This window comes from Podarcis erhardii (assembly GCF_964252035.2).
Source record: "Podarcis erhardii genome assembly, chromosome: Z".
Lineage (NCBI taxonomy): Eukaryota > Metazoa > Chordata > Lepidosauria > Squamata > Lacertidae > Podarcis > Podarcis erhardii.
The window spans coordinates 14,052,743-14,075,822 of NC_138504.1; the positions used below are offsets into that span (position 1 = coordinate 14,052,743).

Consider the following 23,080-nt stretch of genomic DNA (forward strand, 5'->3'; position numbering starts at 1 on the left):
TCTTACTTCTATCACAGACATAATTTCATCACTTCTTTGGACTCCCTCGCGTCTCCCGCTCCCATTTACATCGTTAAAAGTTTTTTCCAAACAAATTATCAACTTATTTACAATCTCATGTCCACACATTCAAATATGATCTAGCACTTCTTCCAAAAAATTTTATATTTTCTTTAGTCTTTAATGGAATTCCCTTCCAGCACCATTGGAGGGGCAGGCACAGCCTATCCTGACCCCTCCACCACCATTTTTTGTAACCAATGCCTAACCGCAACCTTACAAGTTGTGACGAATTGCTAAGTAGTAGACAAAAACCAAGTGGCACCAGCCAATCAGCCAAATGGCAAAATTCCTACTAGGCCCCTGCCCCAAGGCAGAGGACCCCATGACAGGCAAAGCAAGGTCAACCAGAACACAGGGCGGGCGGGTGGGTGATCCGATGCACTCTGCGAAAGAGAAAGCAAAAGCAGAGTGCCCCAATATTTAAAGCCTATGGTCCCACCCACCCAATTTGCTACATACAATTTGCCCCAGCAACCCGGTCAGCCAATCGTTGTGCCAGGCATTAACTATTAACCTGCCTGGCAACAGAGGGCTGGCCTGGCGGCCCACACCGCAACCCGTGCTCTCATTTTAGGGAGAACACGCTTTGCCTTGAGTTGTTCTGCTGTACATTCTAGGACAGATGTAGGGCACCTTTTTTCAGCTTGAGGGTGATGGGTGCATAAAGTGGCAATGCATGAGCAAAGCGAGAGGTGAAAGTGAGCAGAGTGTCTCTCCACATGGAAGCTGCTGAATTACAACTTATCACCAAACTTAAAACCATGGAGAAACCTGGTCTGAACAAAGACCTTGGATTCTTATCTCATTATACATGACAAAGCCATTTTTCACCTTTTCACCCCTTGCTTCCTCCTGTAAGACCTATTGCAGTCGTTAAGAGTCGTCAACAGGCTCATCACAGCTATCTGCCAATCACCCATTCCTACCACCCTCCTGAGTAATACCCCTCCCCACCTTCTCACTATATAGAAGGGTCTGGAAACTTCTGTTTCAGTGTATCTGAAGAAGTGTGCATGCACACGAAAGCTCATACCAAGAACTGACTTAGTTGGTCTTTAAGGTGCTACTGGAAGGAATTTTTTTTGTCTCCACATGGTAATCTGCATTCCAGGCCCACAAAATCCAAAGATTTCTACACACCTGTACACTGCCAAAACATTTTTTTCATCCAAGCAAGAAACGTAATCGCAGTTCAAGGACACATTCAGCTAGGCAAATACTATTGAAGAGAGAGGTGTGTGCAGGTGAAAAATGTTGCCTGGGCAAAGTCCTGAGGACCAGATAGCAAGGCTTGGAGGATTACATTCAGACACTATGGCTGAGGTGACCCAACCCTGCTGAGATGTAGTAAAGGAACTTGAAACCCCAGTCAGATCTCTCTTTCTGCTTCTTTGTTTATTCTGTAAGTGGTGTTGTCTACTAATTTGCCAGGATAATTTAAGGTAGGTTTTAGCCCAATGGCAAGGTGGGGGTGCATAAACACACTTTAGCCTGCCTTATCTAGTGACCCCTTGGAGTGCCAGGTCAAGGAGAAGGGGTAACAGCTTTTTGAAGGAACCAAGTGTACATACCAGGGATGTTACAGTGTTCACAATGGAATGCCACCTGTAGTTCACTGGGAGAGGATTTGGTGTCTTGGAACAGCTCTTGGCTGCTGCCAGTCTTTGTAAATATGCTTTACTACAATTGTTCCATATTTCCACTACAGGAGGAAGGGGGAGTTTCTTCTCTCTAATACTATGTTATCTCCACTGTTGCCTATTTATATTGTGTTGCTAAGTGAAACATAGCAACGTGTATTTTGTGAAGTGCACACATTACATTTTACTCTTCTTCTTTTTTTAAGAGCTACAGGTTGTTTAACATCTAACTGGTTTCTTTCTGTTTTAACTACAATTCTTGGTTTACAAAGGGATTTATTGCATGTTTCGATATAGGGAAGAAAATGTTTCTGGTGCAGACTTGATGGCATCCTCTGTGTTTTGTGAGTGTAGCAAAACAACTTGGAAAGCAAGCGTAGGCATTGTGTTATCCAGATGTTGGAATGCTGAAGGGAATAGAGCAACTCCCCTCTGGGTCTTACTCATTTGGAGAAAAGGCTAGGAAGAGGAGGCATTGGGTTGTATCCAGTGTTGGCTCTACCTAGAGTAGGCCCATTGGAATTAATCAACATAGCTAACTTAGGTCTATTAATTTCAGTGGGTCTACTCTATGAGTACCAATAGTAGAACTGTGTAAAAGAATACAAGATGTGGAGAAAGTGGGTAGTCTTGTAACAATAGAACTTCGGAACAGCAAAATGATCCAGAATATTGAAATATTCAGGGCAGAAGAAACTTAAACTATGGGATTAAAGTTAAACTATGGGATTCACTCCTCCTTATCCTTATGGAGGATAAGGCTATATTGTACCTCTACCACTGGAGGCAGTATACCTCTGACAATCAGTTGCTCAGTATCACAAGGTGCTGGGGAGTGCTCACTGGTGTTATGCACACTGATATAAAGCACACTGGTGTTACTTGCAGGCATAGGTGCAAACTCCCTGGGGCCCTGAGCACCCACACAATTCCCCATGAAGGGGCTAGGCACCCACAAATTTCAGTGACAGGGCCATGCACGACGCATGGCACCCACAGTCCCAGGCACCCAAGCTGGCACTCCTGCTTGCAGGCTTTCCAGAGGCATCTGACTGGCTACTGTGAGAACAGGATGGTGAAATGGATGGGCCTTTGGTCTGATCTAGCAGGGCTTTTATTATGTTTTTCCGATTTGCTGTGACTTCCTCAGAATATAGGAGTGTTCACTGGCATTTGTGGATAGGGCTTGGAAGGATCCCTTTTCAAAAACCATGGGGAGCTGCCAGTGAGCATGGATAATGCAGAACTAGATGGACCAAAAGTCTGATTCTGTATAAGGGAAATTCCCATGCCATATTGGCATTGTTTAAAATGGTAAAGGCACAAATAACTGGTTAAATGCCTTTCCTGTTTTATTTATATCATAATATTTATGCACCGCTTGATTTGTAAAACAACAAGCACCACCACACCATCTCAGAGCAGTATCCAAAAAGCTAAGACAATCAAATGAAAAAAGAATCTGTGTTTTGATGGTGAACATATTGTACTCTGCTCTTTCTCTCTCTAAAAATCATGCTGTTTTGTTTGTGGGCTTGTGATTTTGTTATAGGAATTAGGATTTGCTTTCCATTTCATGATCCTCATGTTTTTGCATCATACAGTGTAACAGATGAATGCAACATAGCCAGATGTGTACTTTACCTAAAGGCTGATGGAGGAAGGTGACTGATCAGATTGTTTGATATTTTTCTTTAGCATAAGCAAAGTTTAAGGCAAAGCTGACTGCTACTTATAGTAAGAGTCAGTTCATAGAAAGTGTCATTGATTAGCATATCTGACTTTTTTTAATAATGCAGAAAGCATCCCAGACATGTTCATTTGATGGTAATATGATGATACTGTGAAAATTGGACAAAACTTTTTTATTATTATTTACCTGACAGAGAAGCAGCTATCATTAGGTTGCTGGGTTGTCTGCTTTCTATATCTCCTCCATCATCTCTCTAGCTCTAGATTAGAGAAATGAAACTAATACGTACCACCACATTAATCTAGAAAGATTTATACCTGCTCCTTATCCTTGTGCATCAAATATTCCATCTGTGTGCAAAGATCTGCATATGGTTCAACAAGCTTAGGTCCCTCTAGGGCATGAGCAAGGCTTTTCAGAATAATGGCTTTAAGGGCTCACAGCAGTATTTCCAATTATGCATTTCATCCCATTGCTCAACGAGGAAGTCGTATAATGCAAGTAAATCTCACACTTCCTGCTTTTTAAGCAATTGTACAAGGCCATCACAGTTCTGAAACCTCCCTATCCAAGGACTTGCACCTTGGAGCGTACATTCAGTCTTGTGTTGTTGAGGCTGACAACTGCAACAAGGCTATTTAAAACAGAACAAAACAAATCCTTTATTGGTTCTTAAACAAATACAAGAACTATTATACACTTATCCAGCAGCACATCTAATGGTGCGTGTACTATTTCTTGACTTTAGACATAAAGTTACACATCCAATGTTCAAACATCAAACCTCTCCTCAGAGAAGATAAGAATGGTTGGTATAGCAAAGTCTTTATTTTGGTCATTAACATAGTTAACTATTTGAATGGCTTTTTTTCATGTTCATGCTGATGTTTCTCACTTTGCTGTCCCAGAAATACTCAGTGGTGTCCTTGCCTCCATTAGACTGCAGTGTAAGCTTGTGGATAGCTTAGTATTCCTGATCCTGGTCTGTACTGAGAGGGCCTGGTAGAGGATGAATGTCTCTACCTTTGTTCCAAAGAAATGGATTAGACAAGCTTCCTTGGGAGATGGAGTTCTGTATAGTGGCTTAGAGCACAAATTGTGAGCCAGGAATAATTTAGATGTTGCCTCCTCATGAACTAACTGATAAGCCACCATTTTGTCTGCTGCCACTCTTCATCTGTGTTGCGTGGCAAGACCCTCAAGCCGACCCCCCATTAGGGTAAATAAATTCACACAGACACGGATATCTTGTTTAAGGCTTTTGGACAAAAATTTGGCTACACCTTTATTGATTAAAGGAATGAGAGCGGTATTGGCTTAGGCATTGGCAAGACTATATCTGAACCCTGTCCCCTTTGCAGGAAGTCTGTAAGGGTAAACCGCCCAAAGGGAAATTGCTTCGGGGCAACCTGCCTGCATCTCCCCTGGTGTTCCCGGAGGCCTGGCATGGCACTCACCCTTCAAGCGGACTTTGGACAGGAACCAGGCCCTGGCTTCCTTTAACGGAATACCCTTGGAACTGGAGGGGCAGACGGTGGCCGACCTCCCCTCCCCCATTCACCATAAGCCAATGCCTAACGGCCAAACCTTATAAAGTTGTGACCATTGCTAAGAGGTAGGCAAAAACCAAGTGGCCTGTGCCAATTTGCCAAATGGAAAAAAACTCTTACCCGGCCCCCAGCTCAAGCCGGGCAACCAACCAAAGTCCAAAGCAAGGCCAAAAGATCTAAATTAAAGGGAGGGTGGACGGATGTTCGGCCGCACGAAGCAGGAGCCAATCACACATTGCACTGCCACTTTTATACTTTTCCCCACTAACACCCTTTGGCATGATTGGGCAATAGCCCTGGGTGATTGTGGTGCCACCCTGGCATGAAGCTCCACCCACACCAGGTGCCACCCCCAGCATGATAGCTCCACCCACGCCAGGGTGGGGGGAACCAGGTTGAGAGCCTGTCTGCAACCAGGACCATCTATTAAGATGATCCCATTTATGGGAATGCTAGTGTTGACAAACCTTACAAGGTTGTTTTGATCTTTTCTGCCTTTCCCAGCAGAAAGTTGTTTCCAAACTTTCCCAGACTGCTGTCATCCATATCTTTTGGATCACAGCTTCCAACATTCCAGACCAATGACCACCCTAGCTAGTTCTGATGGGATTTGGAGTTCAACAACTTCTGGAGGGCACTAAGTTGGAGAAAGACTGGAATATCAAGGAATGAAGTATTTTGCATGCTTGAAAATGTCCCGCATGCATATTTATGCAGTGTGGCTGAATGGATGATTTCTAAAGCTCGTCACTAGATCTGCAAAATGGTTGTGCATTTATGCCATAGTCAGGATGTGGAAGTGCTCTACAACAAAGAAGCATTGTAATGTCTTCTCTAACTGAAAGTGCAAAACATGGTTCTTGAGTTGCGCTCTGTGATGGTGGGTGAGGTGAGATCAGCAAATAGCTGCTTGTGCTGGAAGGAACATGTTAAACATTTAAGGGTCGCATCTGTTACAAGATTTCAGTAACTCAGCAAATATGTCCAGTGATCAATTATTTAATTAGCATAGTTCTATAACTAGACATATTTCAGCAAAATCAATAAACCAGCCATTGTGTGTGCTAATTAAATGCAGATCATTACAGCCACAATTGTTGAGGAAAACTACATGACTGGTGGATGGGATGAGTTGGTTAAAGGGTGAGGTCATTTCCAGTTCATAGTAAGCAGCAGGTCAGAGTTGGTGGATATGAATGGAGAAGGATGGTCTTTGGGGGTGGGTGATTTTCTTGTGGGTTTTTTTTTTTTTTTTGGAGATTTCAGTGCCTTGAAAAAGAGAAAACAATTCCTGCTGTTTCAGCTCCTCTTAAACAATAATCTTGGTCTGTACAGAGTATTTAAAAGGGGTCAGACCCTTTACTTGGAATGAAAAGGAGGAAAAACTGCTGAGGGTTTTTAATTCTGGTTGCCAGGCCTCTAACCAGAAATTAAGTGTATGTGTGAATTTGAATCACTGATCACATTCACCCCATACATTTAAAACACAATGACACCATTTTCAACTGTCATGTCTTCCCCTAAAGGTTTCTGGAAAGTGTGGTTTGTTTAGGGTGTTGAGAGTTGTGAGGAGACTCCTATTTCCCTCAGCCCCAAACTATAGTTCCCAGAGTTCCATGGGAAGTGGAACTACTCTGAATGGTGTAGCTCTTTGAGGGGAATAGGGGTTGGCTAAAAACTCTTAGCACCCTTAACAAGACACAGCTCCCAAAATTCCTTGGGGGAGTACATGGCTGTTTAATGTGGTGTTTAATGTAGTCCTTTGAATGTGAAGAATATCATTGCACCAGCTGACCACTGCTATCTCATCCTCAGCGTGTCAGGGCCCAGTGCACAGGTATGGGAAACAATTTGATTCAGTGAGCCTACCTAATTCATATCTTCCTGAAACAAACACAAAGGGGAACAGAGTCATCCTTTAAAATTCACACTTCTATGAATTTTGCAGTGCTCTTCTACAGCTAAGCAATGTGTACAAAAATGTATACATTAGGATGGAAAGGCGCAGTAAAAATGACATATAAAAATGCATTCTATTACGGAAATTGCCTTGTAAAAAACGTGTTTTAACAGAAATTCACACTAAAATGCTAATGAATTTTTTATGGGGACCTTTTCAAAAGCTCAAAATAAGTGGACAAATTAATTTAAAAAGGCCCAGTGCTCCTCAGGCCACAAATGGCTCTTCTTCTTCAAGTAATTCTCTAATGGATAGACAAGTTTTTAGATATGTTTAAACAACAAATAATTGGAAAATGGTTAGGTGTTTGTTTGTTTTTTAATGCCATATTCTAGTCATATTGGTCCTTTTAGTTTATATGGTCAGAATGTCTTACCCCAGGGGTAGATAATGTAGTGCTTCCAGATGTTGCAGAACTGCAATCCTCATCATCCTGAACATTGAACATGTTGTCTGGGCGGTTGAGGTCCAGAAACTCTGGAGGCTGCCATGTTGGCTACCCATCTTCACCCATCTCCCACTGCCCCTTAAGAACATAACAAGAGCCTTGTTGATTAGACGAGTCGTCCATGTAGCCAAGCATCCTGTCATCACAGTGGCCAACCAGATCTCTTTGGCCAACCAGTTACCTGTCCCTATTTTAACTCCACCTTTTGTTTATTTATTTTTGTCTGCATTTGCATTTGTAGTGTTAAAATAAACCCTGCAATTAAAAATCTTCACTTAATTTTTTTTTTAAAAAATGCTGTAATTGGATATTACAAAGCACATTTGTATCTCGTTGAAGCATCAGTAATGAATAAAAATGGAATTAAAATGTTAACAAGCCTGCAAAAACAGAAAATTAACTCTAGTATTTAAATTCATAATACTAATGGTCATAATAGTTGTAACTTCTCCCCTCCCCCCTTGATGTTAAGGAGTAGGAATCTTAACTAAAACAAGAAACAAGTTCTCTGGCATGAAACAAAGCCTTGGTCTGCATATTGACATACATATCTATATAATCCCTTAAGGCAGTGGTAGCTGTTGTAGAGTTCTCCATATGTTGTTGGGACTGCAACTCATATTAACCATAACTTGATACTTGGTACCACAGATTGTACTTTTAAAATTAATTTAAGTAGATGGTGACTTACAGCCTACTCTTACATATTTCTACTCAGAAGTTCACCATGTTGAATTCAGTGGTGCTTACTCCCAGGTAACTGGGTACAGAACCACAACATTAAGGCTTTTTCATTGGAGGGCTATAACTCTAACACATAAAGAGCCACCTGCAACCTAAAATGCATGGTTATGCCAATTTACATTGAACTTTGAACCAATCTGTTTCTGCATTCATTATAAGCTCTTTGTGTATTGTTTCGGAGTTTTCCTGTTGTTGGATAGCATACCCCTAAAGTGGGAATACTTTGATGTCTACATTGTGCTGCATTTACTTTTCCTTACGTTATGTGTAGCTGAGAGACACTGTATGGAATCTTTCTTTCTGGAAGTTGTTTTGGTGGAAAAAATGACAAAGCATCTGTTGGATATGCTGTATGTGCTTTGGGACAGGAGGCTGGAACAGATTATCCACCAAGAGCACAGAGCCTATATTACTGTTAGAATCATAGGGCATATTTCTTTTCACTTTCATGGCTTAACACTGAAATACAGGCAACCCCTGATTTGCATGTGGGTTGCGTTCCTGGAGATTGCACAAGTTGGTGGAGAGTGCACAACACACCCACACCCAGGCCACACCCCATTCCACCCTCTTCTGCTCCATGTTCTGCCCTCTTCCAAAAGGGCCTGTGCACCGACGGTCATGCATTACTTGGAAACGTGCAAAATGTTTGCCACCTGAATATGAAGAGAATAAATAAGTGAATATTTTCAAAGTGAATACTTTTCTCCATCCACACTGGTTGAGAAAGTAATCCATGCATATTTGGATGAACAGGTGTTACACTAAAGCAGGGGTGGGGAATCTTGGATATGGAGGTGGAGTGTGGCCGCCCCAGAAAGCTTTGTGTGGCCCTCAGGACTATCAGTATACCTGAATGAGTGTCTCCACTCCCATTGTTCTGCCCAGACATTGATGTCCATCTCTGGGGGCCTTCTGGTGGTTCTCTCCCTGTGAGAAGTGAGGTTGCAGGGAACCAGGCAGAGGACCTTCTTGTTAGTGGTGTCCGCCCTGTGGAACACCCTCCAATCAGATGTCAAGGAAATAAACAAGTACCTGACTTTTAGAAAACATCTGAAGGCAGCCCTTTTTAGGGAAGTTTTTAATGTTTGATGTTTTATTGTGTTTTTAATATCCTGTTGGAAGCTGCCCAGAGTGGCTGGGGAGGCCTGGCCAGATGGGCAGGGTATAAGTAATAAATTGTTGTTGTTGTTGTTATTCCCAGCACACATGTTCCTCACTGCCCCTGCTCTGCACTTTGAAGTGCTATTGCCTGGCTGGAATGTGTCTTTGACCCATGATGATGCCTCTTGCATGCCTGGGTGGAGAAGGCGGTAGAGGTGGGTGGGTGGGAAATAGAAACCTCTGAGCTTTCTGTAGATGGACTTGGTCCTAAAAGGTACCACTTGGGACTGCATACTTGAATGCCACTCACCCATATAAAATCTTGCTGTACATAAGCTTGAACTCCATGGCATGCATTTTAGAGCTATGTGTATCATGTTTAGTGGGTCTTTTGCACATCTCCAAATGGTAGGGTTAAGCAAAAGCTGAACCTTCTTGATTCTTGTAATAGAACAGTGCAGTAGTAAATCTCTTCCATGTCCATGGTTTTGCAAATGTTATACAATATTGAATTCGCCAGAGAATGTGCTGCATTTGAAAAAAAGAGGGTTGGCAGTGGCGGGCCGGGGGAGATGAAGAAAAAGGATCTGGCTACTACCCTGTCTTTAATCTTTATTATTTTCCTAGGCATCACTGGAGGAGGAAATAATGTTAATTTGGGACATCTCATCTATATCTTACAAAGGGGCGACAATTTTATATAATGAGCCATAATGGTGACAAAGCACCCTTTCTAGTCTTGTGGGCAAACACTGTGTCATCCCCCCCCCCCAATTACCTGTCTCTTTATTGAGTATAGCAAGAGATGTAGGATGTATAACAAAACACAGGATAGAAAGCTTGAATTCTTTCTTATTCGTCTCCTATTACATTTGCCTGACCCCATAGAAGCAGAAATCGGGACCAGCATCAGAGTGAATTAGAGCTTAAGAAGAGACCCACTGCACCAGGCCAAAGTCACATCTAATTTAGCATTCTGTTCTCACAGTGGCCAAGCCAGATGTCTATGGGAAGCCCATAAGCAGGGGCTGAGTGCAATGTCCTGGCATTCAGAGATGGATTGCCTCTGACTCTTGTATTGAGGTGTGTGTGTGTGTGTGTGTGTGTGTGCGCGCGCGCGCAAAGATAGTTTTCAGTGACAGAGAAAAATGAAAAAAAGAATAAGAATTGAGAGGTTAAAGTTCATGACTTTTTGAGGAATTTTTAGAGTGTCTTGTCCTTTTACTATATCCAGTGGGATTAAAAAAAAACCCTATCCTTTTATATCTAGTGGGAAGAATTCCTTCACGTTAAATAGGCCTGTTGATCTGATATAAAATAGGCTAACTCAACCTTAAAAAACAAACTAACAACAAGCAGTGTGCACATATGCTGGTGCCCATGTCAGTTTGAACAGTTCCTTCCCAAAGGTAGTGTGCAAACTCATGTACTTTCAGTAATTATCTCATTCTGTTGCAGTCTCCCTGAAGTCTTTGTAATTGCTCCTCTCGCTTTAAAAAATAATAATGAACACCTGCAGTTTTAAAAATACCTGTCACTGAAGTAGTTAGGCCCACTGGGAGTGTCCTGTTTTAGAAGCTTAGTGAGTTGTTTCATAAGAAGCTTCTCTTTGTTTTATGATGCATATATCAAATAACTTTTCTTATTCTTGGGCATATTGGATTATGAAGTTTGGGGGGGGGGGGCAAAACATATTGCATTCGTTTAATCGTTTTCTCACCTTTTCTGAACAAAGCTTAAAAAGTGGCATTTTTGCTTCACACCAACCCTTCAAGGTAGGCCTGAGAGTGTTAGTGACTTGCTCAGAACTGCCTTGAGAGCAAATTCTGTTTACATGGTAAGAGGGTTGTTGTGTATTTTCACTAGTTAGTTGCATTTTTAAAGAAAAGGAGTACAATAGAGGGATGTGTTTCTAAATGCACAATATATGTGCATTTAGAAACACATCCCTCTATGATTCTATGATTCTATGATTCTATGATTCTATGTGTACTAGGGAATCTTACCTAATCATGTCCCAGATGTATGACCTATATGTTCCACCTAGTGCCCTCTTATGACACTGCAAGAAGATTTTGGGTGCTCTTTTTGTATCATGTACTGCACTTTTTTCTGTCTCTGAGAAGACAGAAAAATTCTGACCAAGAAATTGGGGGCGGGGTGCATGTTTCTTGAAAAGAATGCATACTGGCCAGAGAATGTACATAATGGTTGAAAAATGTACAATATTTGATCATATATTCATATTCCTCCATGTCCTTTGTAGTTTATGCATACTTCCCTCTTTGTGGAACCCCCTCCCCACATTCTCCATGAAGGTCGGTAGATATGCACAATGGCCAGCTGTTAATGCACATTAACCTCTCAGCTTACATATCTCTTATTGAGAGAGGGAGAGAGAATGAATGTGTTGTTTATAATGCTGTATTATATAGGACTATTAGGCCTAATTTTTACCTAAGAAGGTTAACTGCAGTAACTTTGGGTTGTGCTTTTGGAGGAACGTTTTCACATACTGGGTGTGCATACATGCTGACCAGATTTATTTATGTTTCTGTGCAGCTAATACAGTCCTTGACTTACTACTGTATTTGGCTTTGCATGATGAGATGTTAACTTCAAATACTGTATTGTAGCCCAATGCATGTGAAATAAAAAGTTTTCTCACTGTTTGTAGGTACCTGATCCAGGACTGGCTGGCTGGCTGTGAATGAAGGTGATAGTGTGTTGTTGTTTTTCTTGTTGTTGCAGTTTTTCTTGTTGTTGCAGTTGTTTTGAAATTCATATATTTCTTGGGCAAGCATGCATTCTGACTGGTTTCTTGGATAACTGAAGTGTATTGCTTTACAACTCAACCAAGCCTCTGTATAATCTATAAGAGCCTGCAGCCCTTAAGAATAGGAAGGAAGGAGACCTCCAAGTACACAGGACACATAGCTCTTTTTCTTCAACCGAGTCCCAAATGGTTTTTGTGCAATTGTTGCCTTGATGCTTCTTTCTTTTCTTTTCTTTTCTTTTCTTTTCTTTTCTTTTCTTTTCTTTTCTTTTCTTTTCTTTTCTCCCCGCAACCCACAGGACTGTTGTGCTGCAGTTTGCAGAATTAGGTCCTGCTTAGTTAAGAGGAAGCTTTGTCTTTGTGTCTCACTCTGTACACATACAAGTATGATAGGAAGCAAGTTCACTTCCTTGGAGACACAGGCTAATCCTTTGCACACTTGTTAGATTCCCATTGGAACAGGGTGGGACAAGCAAACATGCAGGGGGGAAAATCTATAAGGGTATAGAATCTTCCAAAGCGCAAGGCCTTGTTTATTTAAAAGATTTTTAAAGTAAAGGTTCCTAGTTTGCTAAGCAAAAGTGTATTTCTCCAGGAGATTGAAAGTAAATAAATGTCTGTTATCTTTGGTAGTGTGTGTGTTTGTGTGTGTGTGTGTGTGGCAGAAGGGAGAACTGAATGCATTTGGGGCCTGTGGGCATATTTGCAAACAGTAGAAACTTATGCTTATCATGCCCAAAAGGTCATGCCCAAAAGGTCATGCCCAAAACTTATGCTCATCATGCCCAAAAGGTCATTCTGTTGGCTATAATAGAACACTTTTTTCAAGCTTAATTTCAGTGGATTTGACCCTGTGGGCTCCAGAGAAAGCCTCTTTGGGTGTATGGGCACCCTTGGGTGCCACATTGGCAATCACTGGCATTATGAATTATTCTGTTAGAATACATGGTGACATCTTCTGTTCTCTGGGTCTAGTAGAAAGCCAGTGGTAATAAACAATTCTGTGACTTGCTCAGATTCAAGGGTCTCAGATTCTTGAAGAGTCCTGGGAGTCCGCACAGACTTAAAAACAAACTAGTTTTCCAACCAGGCTGCACCTCTGAGTCAGCAAGCCTCCTGGGTCACAGCTGTTTCTTTTAAAAGGGCAGTGTACCACATGTTTAATTGATAATGCATACAGTACACATACTAGGAAGAATTAATCCCATATCCATAACTCCATGGATGCATAATGCATAATACACTTAAACATATTTGTTCCTACTTCTGTAATCTGTTCATTCTTAATGTATCTGTTCTAATAATCCATGCTAAATTATCAATATGCCAATGGTTTTATATTCTAAATTGGAGGGGAAATATTCATAACTACTTTGTACAGACTTGGGTGTGCATGGTACTGTGGAATTTGACATCCAAGCAAGTCCTTGTACTTACTCTAAAATTTTTGGTTCACTTATAACACTGGCGTATATGTTATTGTGATGTCCCCAGGACCACAACTGAGCCAAAGATCCAAAATGCCTATGCATTTTGGGTAGATGGACTACAAACAGGATTTGTATGTATTAATAAATAATAATAATCTCTTTCAACTTCAACTTGGATAACTATGGACTCTTACAGTGTCTTGCAATGTTAAAGCAAAACACTCTGCACAAAGATTAGCTAATAAATTAAACCAATCTCCAGTGTGTTCAAGCTGACAAAGGTCTCTCAGAGTTATAGTCAGCCTAGGGGAACTTAGAAAGGCTACAGTTGTGGGTCTTTCCTATTATTTTTAACATCAATATCAACCCATATACTTTTGCATGGGAAGTGCAAGTTGTAGCTCTGGTTGCATCAGGTCCAGCTCACTGTTGCATTGGAAATTTCTGAACCCTCTGCATTGTGGTTGTCAGTTGGAACTTCTCCACCTCCCCCCCCCCCCCGCAAAAAAAAATATTAATGATGATGATGAGCTTTGGAAGAGCTGAATATGCTTTTATCACTTTTTATCCTCAAAATAAGGTGACATTTTTAATACTGTAAAGTATAAGGTTAGCTGCTCCATTCAGCTGAAATATCTGAACCTATTTCCCCTTCCATAGATCGATAGGACACAGCAGTACTTCGTAGTGTGTAGATTTACTTTAAGGATGTTGGGATAAGTTCCCATACTCTTTAATAGCATTCTATTTGTATTTCTTAAAAGAATTAAGAAAAGAATTAAGCGAAGTTTATTTGAAAAAACAAAAACCCAACAACTAGAATGAATAAATGACAGATAATGCAGTGTGTGCTGAATTTGTTTCCTGCTACCATACAGAAAGTTGTGGCAAATTCTGCAAATAATGTGTGTTTTTACTTGAATACTATTTGGGAAAGGTCAGAGTTTTGAATGATTATAGGTCTAAAGGTAAAGGTAAAGGGACCCCAGACCATTAGGTCCAGTCGTGGCCGACTCTGGGGTTGCGGCGCTCATCTTGCTTTTTTGGCTGAGGGAGCCGGCGTACAGCTTCCGGGTCATGTGGCCAGCATGACTAAGCCGTTTCTGGTGAACCAGAGCAGCTCACGGAAACGCCGTTTACCTTCCCGCCGGAGTGGTACCTATTTATCTACTTGCACTTTGACGTGCTTTCGAACTGCTAGGTTGGCAGGAGCAGGGACCGAACAACGGGAGCTCACCCCGTTGCGGGGATTCGAACTGCCAACCTTCTGATCAGCAAGTCCTAGGCTCTGTGATTTAACCCACAGCGCCACCCGTGTCCCTGATTATAGGTCTACAAGACCTTAAATGCTGTATCGTCCTGGCTTATTGTCCTTTGAACCATGTGCATATATGTATGTATGTGTCTGTGTGTGTATCGGAAACCTTGTTAGGATGAACTTGGGCATCATGAGGGAAGCATGTAGCTATTGTGCAGGTGTCAGATGCTGCTAGGATGCCTGAGATTTCCTTGATTCTGTGCAGCTGGCTCAATTGCAAACGTACTGCCCCTGTCATTGTTGTTTGCAAGTGTGCAATAATGTCTTTGTGATTTTAAATGTAAGTTGACTGGAGACCTTTTAGTTAACAAATTACTAAGAAATCTATAAACAACAGCAGCAGCACCAACAACAGATATTCAGTTTTTCACCATTGGTATTTTATTGCATCCTTCATATGGGTGGTTACAATTCACCAGTCATAATTGTAACTAGCAGCTATGGTCTCATTTTGGGAGTCTTCCCTCTATCAGTTCTCTTAAAAGTAGTGTTCTGCTATTTGGGGGAACAGAAGGGGAGGGTGCTATTCCAGAGTGAGAGCAACAGGTTGGTAAGAAGTTAAGAACAGTTAGGTTTTAAATGTCTCTCAATGCAGAATGGCCCGTGGGAGATACAAGAATGGGATTATTTCTAATGGGTGTGGGTAGCCTCTTGAGGGATAGAAGTTTTTTTGCATGGTTTGAAAAGCTAACAAAGGGAGCTGTAATGTGTTGAAATTGCTAGGGCTAGGTTTTTTATTCTATTGTCTGGAAGCTTTTTTCCATGGGAAATATCTTACAGCTCTTTGAAAACTGAGCAATTATGCCTTGTGTAGTCTTTATCCTTTTGATACACAAAGGCACATCTTGCAGCCTCTATGAGTTGGGAAGTAGGCTGAGATGTTCCTTTCAGAAAGGTAATTTTCTTTTGCTGGTGGATTAGAAGTAACACTACCAAGTAATGTACTGGAGAGTCTATCCCACTCGCTACAGACAGAGCGATTAAAAGTAATAAATCCAAGCCATAATGTTCAACTGTTGACTATTACAATTGCTTAAAGATGGGAAAATAGTTTTTATTCCATCAGGACCTTCTGTTTTAGTTCCTTGTAGGAATAGATTGATCAACCACCAGCCACTGGAATAATTTAGCTCCATTGTTATGAATTGGATCTGGGTAGTAACCACATTCCCAATGTCCCTATGCAGTGGCACAAGAGATCCTTAACGTGTCTGTTGACCCTTATTCAAACAAAAATCAGAACCAGGGGTAGCCCTTAAGATATTGGCTGAGGCTGATAGCAGTTGGGAGTCCATCAACATTAAGAACGTATCAAATTTGGCAGTAAATTGCAGTCAAACTATGAGCCATGTATTCCCCCATCTCTCCTTGCATGACAACAAGAAAAGTGAAAAGATCTACTTTCCACTGCACTCCAGTCAGAGTTCCAAATTGCTCTGGAAATCTTAGAACTGTGGTTGTTCCAAGATAAGTATGGGCAACCTGAGGCCAATTGGATCCCTCACCCTAATGTTATGTGGTTCCTTCCCCAATTTTCAAAATTGGTTTGCAAATGTTCACTCTTGCCAGAGGTTTGAACAGTTCTGTCCCTTCTTCGGCAGCTCACTCACTGGACGAGAAGGAAAAGGGAGAGAAAGAAGAGGTGATATCAGAAAGAGAAAGAACAATGGAACAGGTGTCTGTACAAAGGGCTTAATCCATGCCAACAGATGGCATGCAGCCATAGAAACAAAAGAAAAAGCCTCAGACAGAGGCAGCCCACTAGTCAATCCAGCTCTGTATCATCTTCACAGACTGGCAATGGCTCTCCAGACAGGGGACATCTCAAGCCTTATTTGGAGATGCTGGGGATTGAACCTTGGGCCTTCTGCATGCAGAGCAGATGCTCTACCACTGATCCTATGGCCCTGAGTAAACAGTGTGGCACTTGACAGGGAGAAAAAGAGATTACACAGCTAATCAAATATAACATGAGGGGATGATGGTGTTAACTAAGATCTTCTCATTTGAGCGGTGGTGCAAATATGGGTCCAGAATTCTTGACTAATCAGGAAAGACCCATGCAGTTGGTTTATTCTCTCAGTGTTTGTTCTGTCTTAATTTTTGGTACTTTGTCTCATTTGTCTGGCTCATAATGTTGGACTGAGTGACAAGTTCAGTGTGGAGTTGCAGGGAGGGAACCATGCACTGAGCCCAGTTATGAGGCTTCTTCATTCGTTCGTTCTCAGAAGTGACCTTTCCACTGGTTTTTCCAAGCAAGGGTGGAAGGGTGGAAGGCCAGCTGCGAAAGAAAGAAAGGTCCCTGTGATCAATCTTACCCATGGGATTGCTTTGCTCCTGTTGCCCTTTCTCATCTGCCATTTGTATGAGATCACACCAGGATGAAGTAACCTTTACATAGGGGTCCTGTGATAAAATGGATAATGTGTTCAAGCTAGTATAGAATGCCCACTCAGATTTGAATCTCAGTGGGTGATCTTAGGTTAGACTGGAGAGTGAGTGATTCATCTCACAAGATGGATGTGTGGATACAGTGTGGTGTAGTGGTTAAAGTGCTTGACTAGGACCTGGGAGACCCAGGTTCAAATCACTATGGTACCTCGGTACCTCAGTTTACGAACTTAATCCATTCCGGAGGTCCATTCTTAAACCAAAGCATTCTTAAACCGTGGTGTGTGCTTTCTCTAATGAGGCCTTCTGCTGCCAGTGTTTGGCTTCTGTTCGTCTTCTGGGGCAAAGTTCGCTAGCTGGAACACCTACTTCCAGTTTTGTGGAGTTTGTTGTCCAAAGTGTTCGTTAACAGGGTTGTTCGTAGACTGAGGTACCACTGTACACCCATGAAACTCACTGGGTGACCTTGGGCTTGTCACAGTCTCTCAGCCTATCCTTCCTCACAGAGTTGTTGTGAGGATAAAAATGGAGAGGAAGAGAACCATGTATGCTATCTTGTGCTCCTTTGAGGAAAGGCATGCAGGATATAAATGTAATAGTAAGTAAGTAAGTAAGTAAGTAAGTAAGTAAGTAAGTAAGTAAATACAGTAGGATAGTTACTATCCTGAACTCTTTGGAAATGGAATTTAATGAATTCTAAACATACTTATAAGCTCCAGAGCTCCAGATTTGCCTCTGCACCATTTCATTTACTCCAGTGCATAGCTACCTGTTGTACACAGCTACCTATTGTATTACAAGTTGCTAGCTATTTCAGGTTTCTGTTTCCATTATTAGTTTTATAAAGTGAGCAGTGACTTGGGCCTAGTAATCACAGAGGGGGTATACTGTGTCTGTGAGGTTGCAGGACATGGTTGAATGCTCCTCCATTTAAATGAAATCCCTCATATAGAAAACTAGTGTGCCAGTGAGGTATGCTATGCAACCAGACCTCCCTCAGCTTTTAATGAAACATCAGGTTTCATTAAGATGGGTGCAAGCTGTCTCTACGCATGAAAGTGTCACATTTGTTAATTTGTGCAGGCCAACTACTGTGTACGCCAGGCATAGTCAAACTTGCCCTCCAGATGTTTTGGGACTACAACATCCCAGGACCAGTGGTTAGGGATGATGGGAATTGTAATCTCAAAACATCTGGAGGGCTGAGTTTGACTATGCCTGGTGTACACAGTCTGTGTACATTCACTGTACCATTTAAGTATACGCGCAGACAGGTTGTACACTCATTGAATGTAATGTGTGAACAGCCCTATCATGACCTTTGGTTGAGTGGATGTCATGCCTTTTTTGAAATGCATGTACTGTGCTTCTGTGCTGCAGTTTAATTTGTCACTTGGAGGTTTTTAATGTTATCTGTCTATCATCTATCTTTCTATATCTATTGTTTATCTATTTATCATCTATCTATCTAGTTTTGACATTTTTGTGATCCCTGGGTGACAGGTGGTCTAGAAATGTTATGTGCATGTGTGTACTCATGCACACACATATATACATCTGTTTATTACATTCCTTACTTGACCGAATGCCACCATGTTCACATGCCCCTGTAGCATCAGCAAATATTATTTAGTCGCCTAGCTGACATGGTAACAAAATAATGAGGGAAACATTTCAGAGGGGTAAAATATATATTATAATAGCCTGCTAGACTAGCAATGCAGAATACGCACTATTTATTCTCCAGTGTTATTTTTATGCTCATTTGATTTAATGTCAAATTAAATGTAACCAAGGGCATTGGCAGAATACTTTGAACAAGGGAGAGAGAGAGAGAGAAAGTGAGTGCCATTCATTATCCCCAGGCTGTGGAATTGAACAATTAGTACTCAGATTCCATAACAGTGATGTGAAAGCTTTATTATTATTATTTTCGTAAACAAAATAATCTAAAGGCATTAATTTTGTTGACTTTACCGTTGTATTTAAGTTGTCGTTTATTATTTGCTGAGTGCTCTTGTCATTCTTTACACAATGAAAGCAAGAAAGCACGATCACAGTGGCTCCCTACAGGCATTTGGAATTGGGAGGGGTATTAGAAAGACTGGATTATTTTCGTTCCCTTTGTGTGTTTAGCTATAGAAATTGCAAGTTGTTCGTGTAACCAGTGAACCCATGAATGCCAGAATATAACCCTCAACCCAGCTCCTAATCAGCTGCACCAGCATCAATACAGCTTGGCACACTGAAATGAAAACTGGTAGGTCTCTGCTAAGCACTAACTTGCTGTTGCTGCAAGTCTTTGAATCAAGCTTTAATATTCTAAGATGATTCTAATAATCCAGGGCAGAAGCTTTTTAATGACCTTAATGACCTGCTGTTGAGTTTGGCCACATTTCAGGAACCCTCCCCCTGGGAACAAAGCAAATCATTACACATTGGATTTGTTTTCCCAGTGGCCATTTTGCCACGTCCACAAACCTCCTAAAAATCTTGCATTTTATTTTATTTTTTTAAAAAATCTTGACTCAACTGCCTTGCTTAGAAAGCAGTTATAGCATAAGTGTCCCCACTCTGTACAGCTACAGGAACAGAACATTAAAGGCCAGTTTAGAATTATATCAGGAAGTTGCCTATATGTTGCTTAAGCCTGTGAGTACATTCCTGTAGCTATTTTATTATATACAGACATAGGGTAAAACATAGGATACTTCAGTTTATTATGTTATTTCACTTCAATACTTTCTCAGTTGTTGCACAACTGTTGCCGTTTAATACTTTGGCTCTTAACTTAATACTTTGGTTCTTAACAAGGTGGTACTTCCTGTCAGTTACGCACCCCTTAGACAGCCCTACTCCTGGGGTACTCCAAGTAATACACCCAAGGGTTCACTGGTTTGGGAGTCTTCTCTTTCTAGAAGAATCTCTTCCCTTCTGACTGGAATGAGACCTAAGTAGACTGTCTCTTTACAGCTTCTACTTCTCCTGTCTCAGCCTCAGCCTCCCAGGTAATTCCTGGCCTATTTACTCTTACAGGACACCACACACTGTCCATCACACTCAGCTCAGAGTCTCTTTTCTCTAGCTTTCTTTCTTTCTTTCTTTCTTTCTTTCTTTCTTTCTTTCTTTCTTTCTTTCTTTCTTTCTTTCTTTCTTTCAAAAAGGTAAAGGGACCCCTGACCATTAGGTCCAGTCGTGTCCAACTCTGGGGTTGCGGCACTCATCTCCCTTTACTGGCCGAGGGAGCCGGCGTACAGCTTCCGGGTCATGTGGCCAACATGACTAAGCCACTTCTGGCAAAATCAGAGCAGCACACGGAAACGCCGTTTACCTTCCCGCTGGAGCAGTACCGATTTATCTAATTGCACTTTGACGTGCTTTCGAACTGCTAGGTTGGCAGGAGCAGGGATTGAGCAATGGGAGCTCACCCCGTCATCGGGATTCGAACCGCCGACCTTCTGATCGGCAAGTCCTAGGCTCTGGTTTAACCCACAGCACCACCCGTGTCCTTCCTTCCTTCCTTCCTTCCTTCCTTCCTTCCTTCCTTCCTTCCTTTCTTTCTTTCTTTCTTTCTTTCTTTCTTTCTTTCTTTCTTTCTTTCTTTCTTTCTTTCTTTCTCATGGGAGCCAAATGCAGGCATCCAGGCCTCTCTTCCTATGGCCCTGGACACCATCCTTGCCTGTGCTCTCTTTCCCTGGACTATTCCCCCCAAAGGTGCCACTATCTTCTCTCCTTGTGTGCTTTTGCCTGACCTTAATGTTTCCTTAAACTGTGCTTCTTGCTTGCCTGGATTAGGGAGTTGTGGGTGGGTGTAGCAACCTGACCCTGGTGTTGTTCAGTGCAAACTACCATGCAAAGGTAGAGAAGCACGTACAGTGGTACCTTGGTTTATGAACTTATCCATTCCGGAAGTCCGTTCTGAAACCGAAACCATTCTTAAACTGACGTGTGCTTTCCCTAATGAGGCTTCCCGCCGCCGGTGCCCTTCCACCATTCAGATTCCATTCTTAGACTGAGGTAAAGTTTGCAAACTGGGACACTACTTCCTGTTTTGTGGAGTTCGTAAACCGAATCGTTCATAAACAGGGCTGTTCTCAAACTGAGGTACTACAGTATCATGCTGACCCCACCCACTTTTTGCCTCTTGCCCCTTCCCTGCCTGACATCTGACCCATGGAAAGCTGAGAGATACAAACAGCTGAGCTAAATGAACAGCTTATTATAAGAAGCGCTGGAGCTTGTCCTTCTTCTGTTCCCCTGGGAGGTTGCCTATGAGGGAATGTTGCCCTAAACAAAGTGGTCCGCCCTCACAAGCCCCTTGCACGAGACAAGAATTGAATTGCAAAAAATAAAGAAGGGCATAACAGCAAACATCCTATTTAAAACATGAAGCAATACAACGAAAGAGTTAAACATGATAAGTGTAAATACTTCAACATATTGACTACTATTGCTTTATAGCAACTCCCACCCACCCCCACAACCCCACTTTCTCTGTTTAAAGAAATCACAAATATCTTCAACACTAAGAACTGCAAGGAAAATGTTTGGAGGAAATGACTCCCTTTTCCTTTGGGCTTGATGTTTGAATTGTCCTTTGATGAAAGTACAAGTCTCTTCTTCTTCTTCTTCTTCTTCTTCTTCTTCTTCTTCTTCTTCGCTCTCTTGTGCTCTAAATGGTGAACTTACAGGTTTTCTTTTAACATTCAAAGAGCACTTTATTCCATTTTCCTAACATTCCCTTAGCTGATCATTTCTGTTTTATGTGACACCCCCCCCCAAATGTAAGAGCCCTTTCTGGAAATCTGTTGGAACTTAGTGGATGTTTCCTTGTTAATTGCTTTGAGGGGTGGGGGGGACAGTTTGCAACCCTGTGAACCTGGGGAAATAGTTCCAGTTTTGTGCTGTAAATTTACAGCTGTTTTCAGGGTCCGTGACGTATGATGAAATTTGGAGTGGTATAGCTCCTGCATGGGGGAACAGAAGCACTTGTGTGCATAAAGGATGGTGACAGGTCCAATGATGTCCTTTGTTGTGCCACACCACACCCATTGGCATGAATGAAATTTAGCATGATGTGGTGGTATATCAATCTAAAGCCACAGTTATAACCAATAAAACTAATGCACTAATCCTCATGTCTGGGTGTACTCTATTCCTTAAGGCCTTCTCAGCCCTGCTGGAACACCACCTCTCTTCCTTGGCCTGACTGGACCACTGGAATCTTAGCAGCATAGGAAGCTGTCTTGTATTCCATCAGACCATTGGAGCAGCTACGTCAGTACTGTCTGCACAGACTGTCAGCAGCAACATTCCCAGTCCTGCTGAAACGTGTTAGGGATTGAGTTTGGGACCTTCTGTCTGTAAGTCAGATGTTCAACCACCGAGATACAGTTACAGTGGTGCCCCGCAAGACGAACGCCTCGCAAGACGAAAAACCCGCTAGACGAAAGGGTTTTCCATTTTTTGAGGCGCTTCGCAAGACGAATTTCCCTATGGGCTTCCTTCGCAAGGCGAAAACCCATAGGGAAATCTCCGGAACAGCGGGGAAGCGCAGCGCGTCTTCCCCACTGTCCTCGGACCTCCTCCGAAGGCTGGCGGTGGGGCGGAGAGACCTTCTCCCCGCGCCAGCCTTCGGATGGCTGTCCTGAAGACTTGCGGTGGGAGGAGGGTTTTCCTTCCCACCGCCAACATTCAGAATGCTGTTCTGAATGTTGGCGGTGGGGAGGAAAAACCCTCCTCCCACCGCAAGCCCCGGGAACAGAGGAGAAGCGCTGCGCGCCTTCCCCTCTGTTCCCGTACCTGTCCGAAGGCTGGCGGTGGGGCGGAGAGACCTCCTCCCGCCGCCAGGCTTCGGAAGGCTGCTCCGAAGGCTGGCGGCGGGAGGAGGTCTCTCCACCCCACCGCCAGCCTTCGGAAGGCTGCTCCGAAGGCTGGCGGCGGGAGGACGTCTCTCCGCCCCA

General features: G+C 42.4%; 1 protein-coding gene across 3 annotated transcripts in view; it reads left to right on the top strand.

Moving 5' to 3' along the window:
- Window positions 1-23,080, top strand: part of PCDH11X (protocadherin 11 X-linked) — a 777,747-nt gene that overhangs the window by 68,201 nt on the left and 686,466 nt on the right. The window lies entirely within an intron of this gene.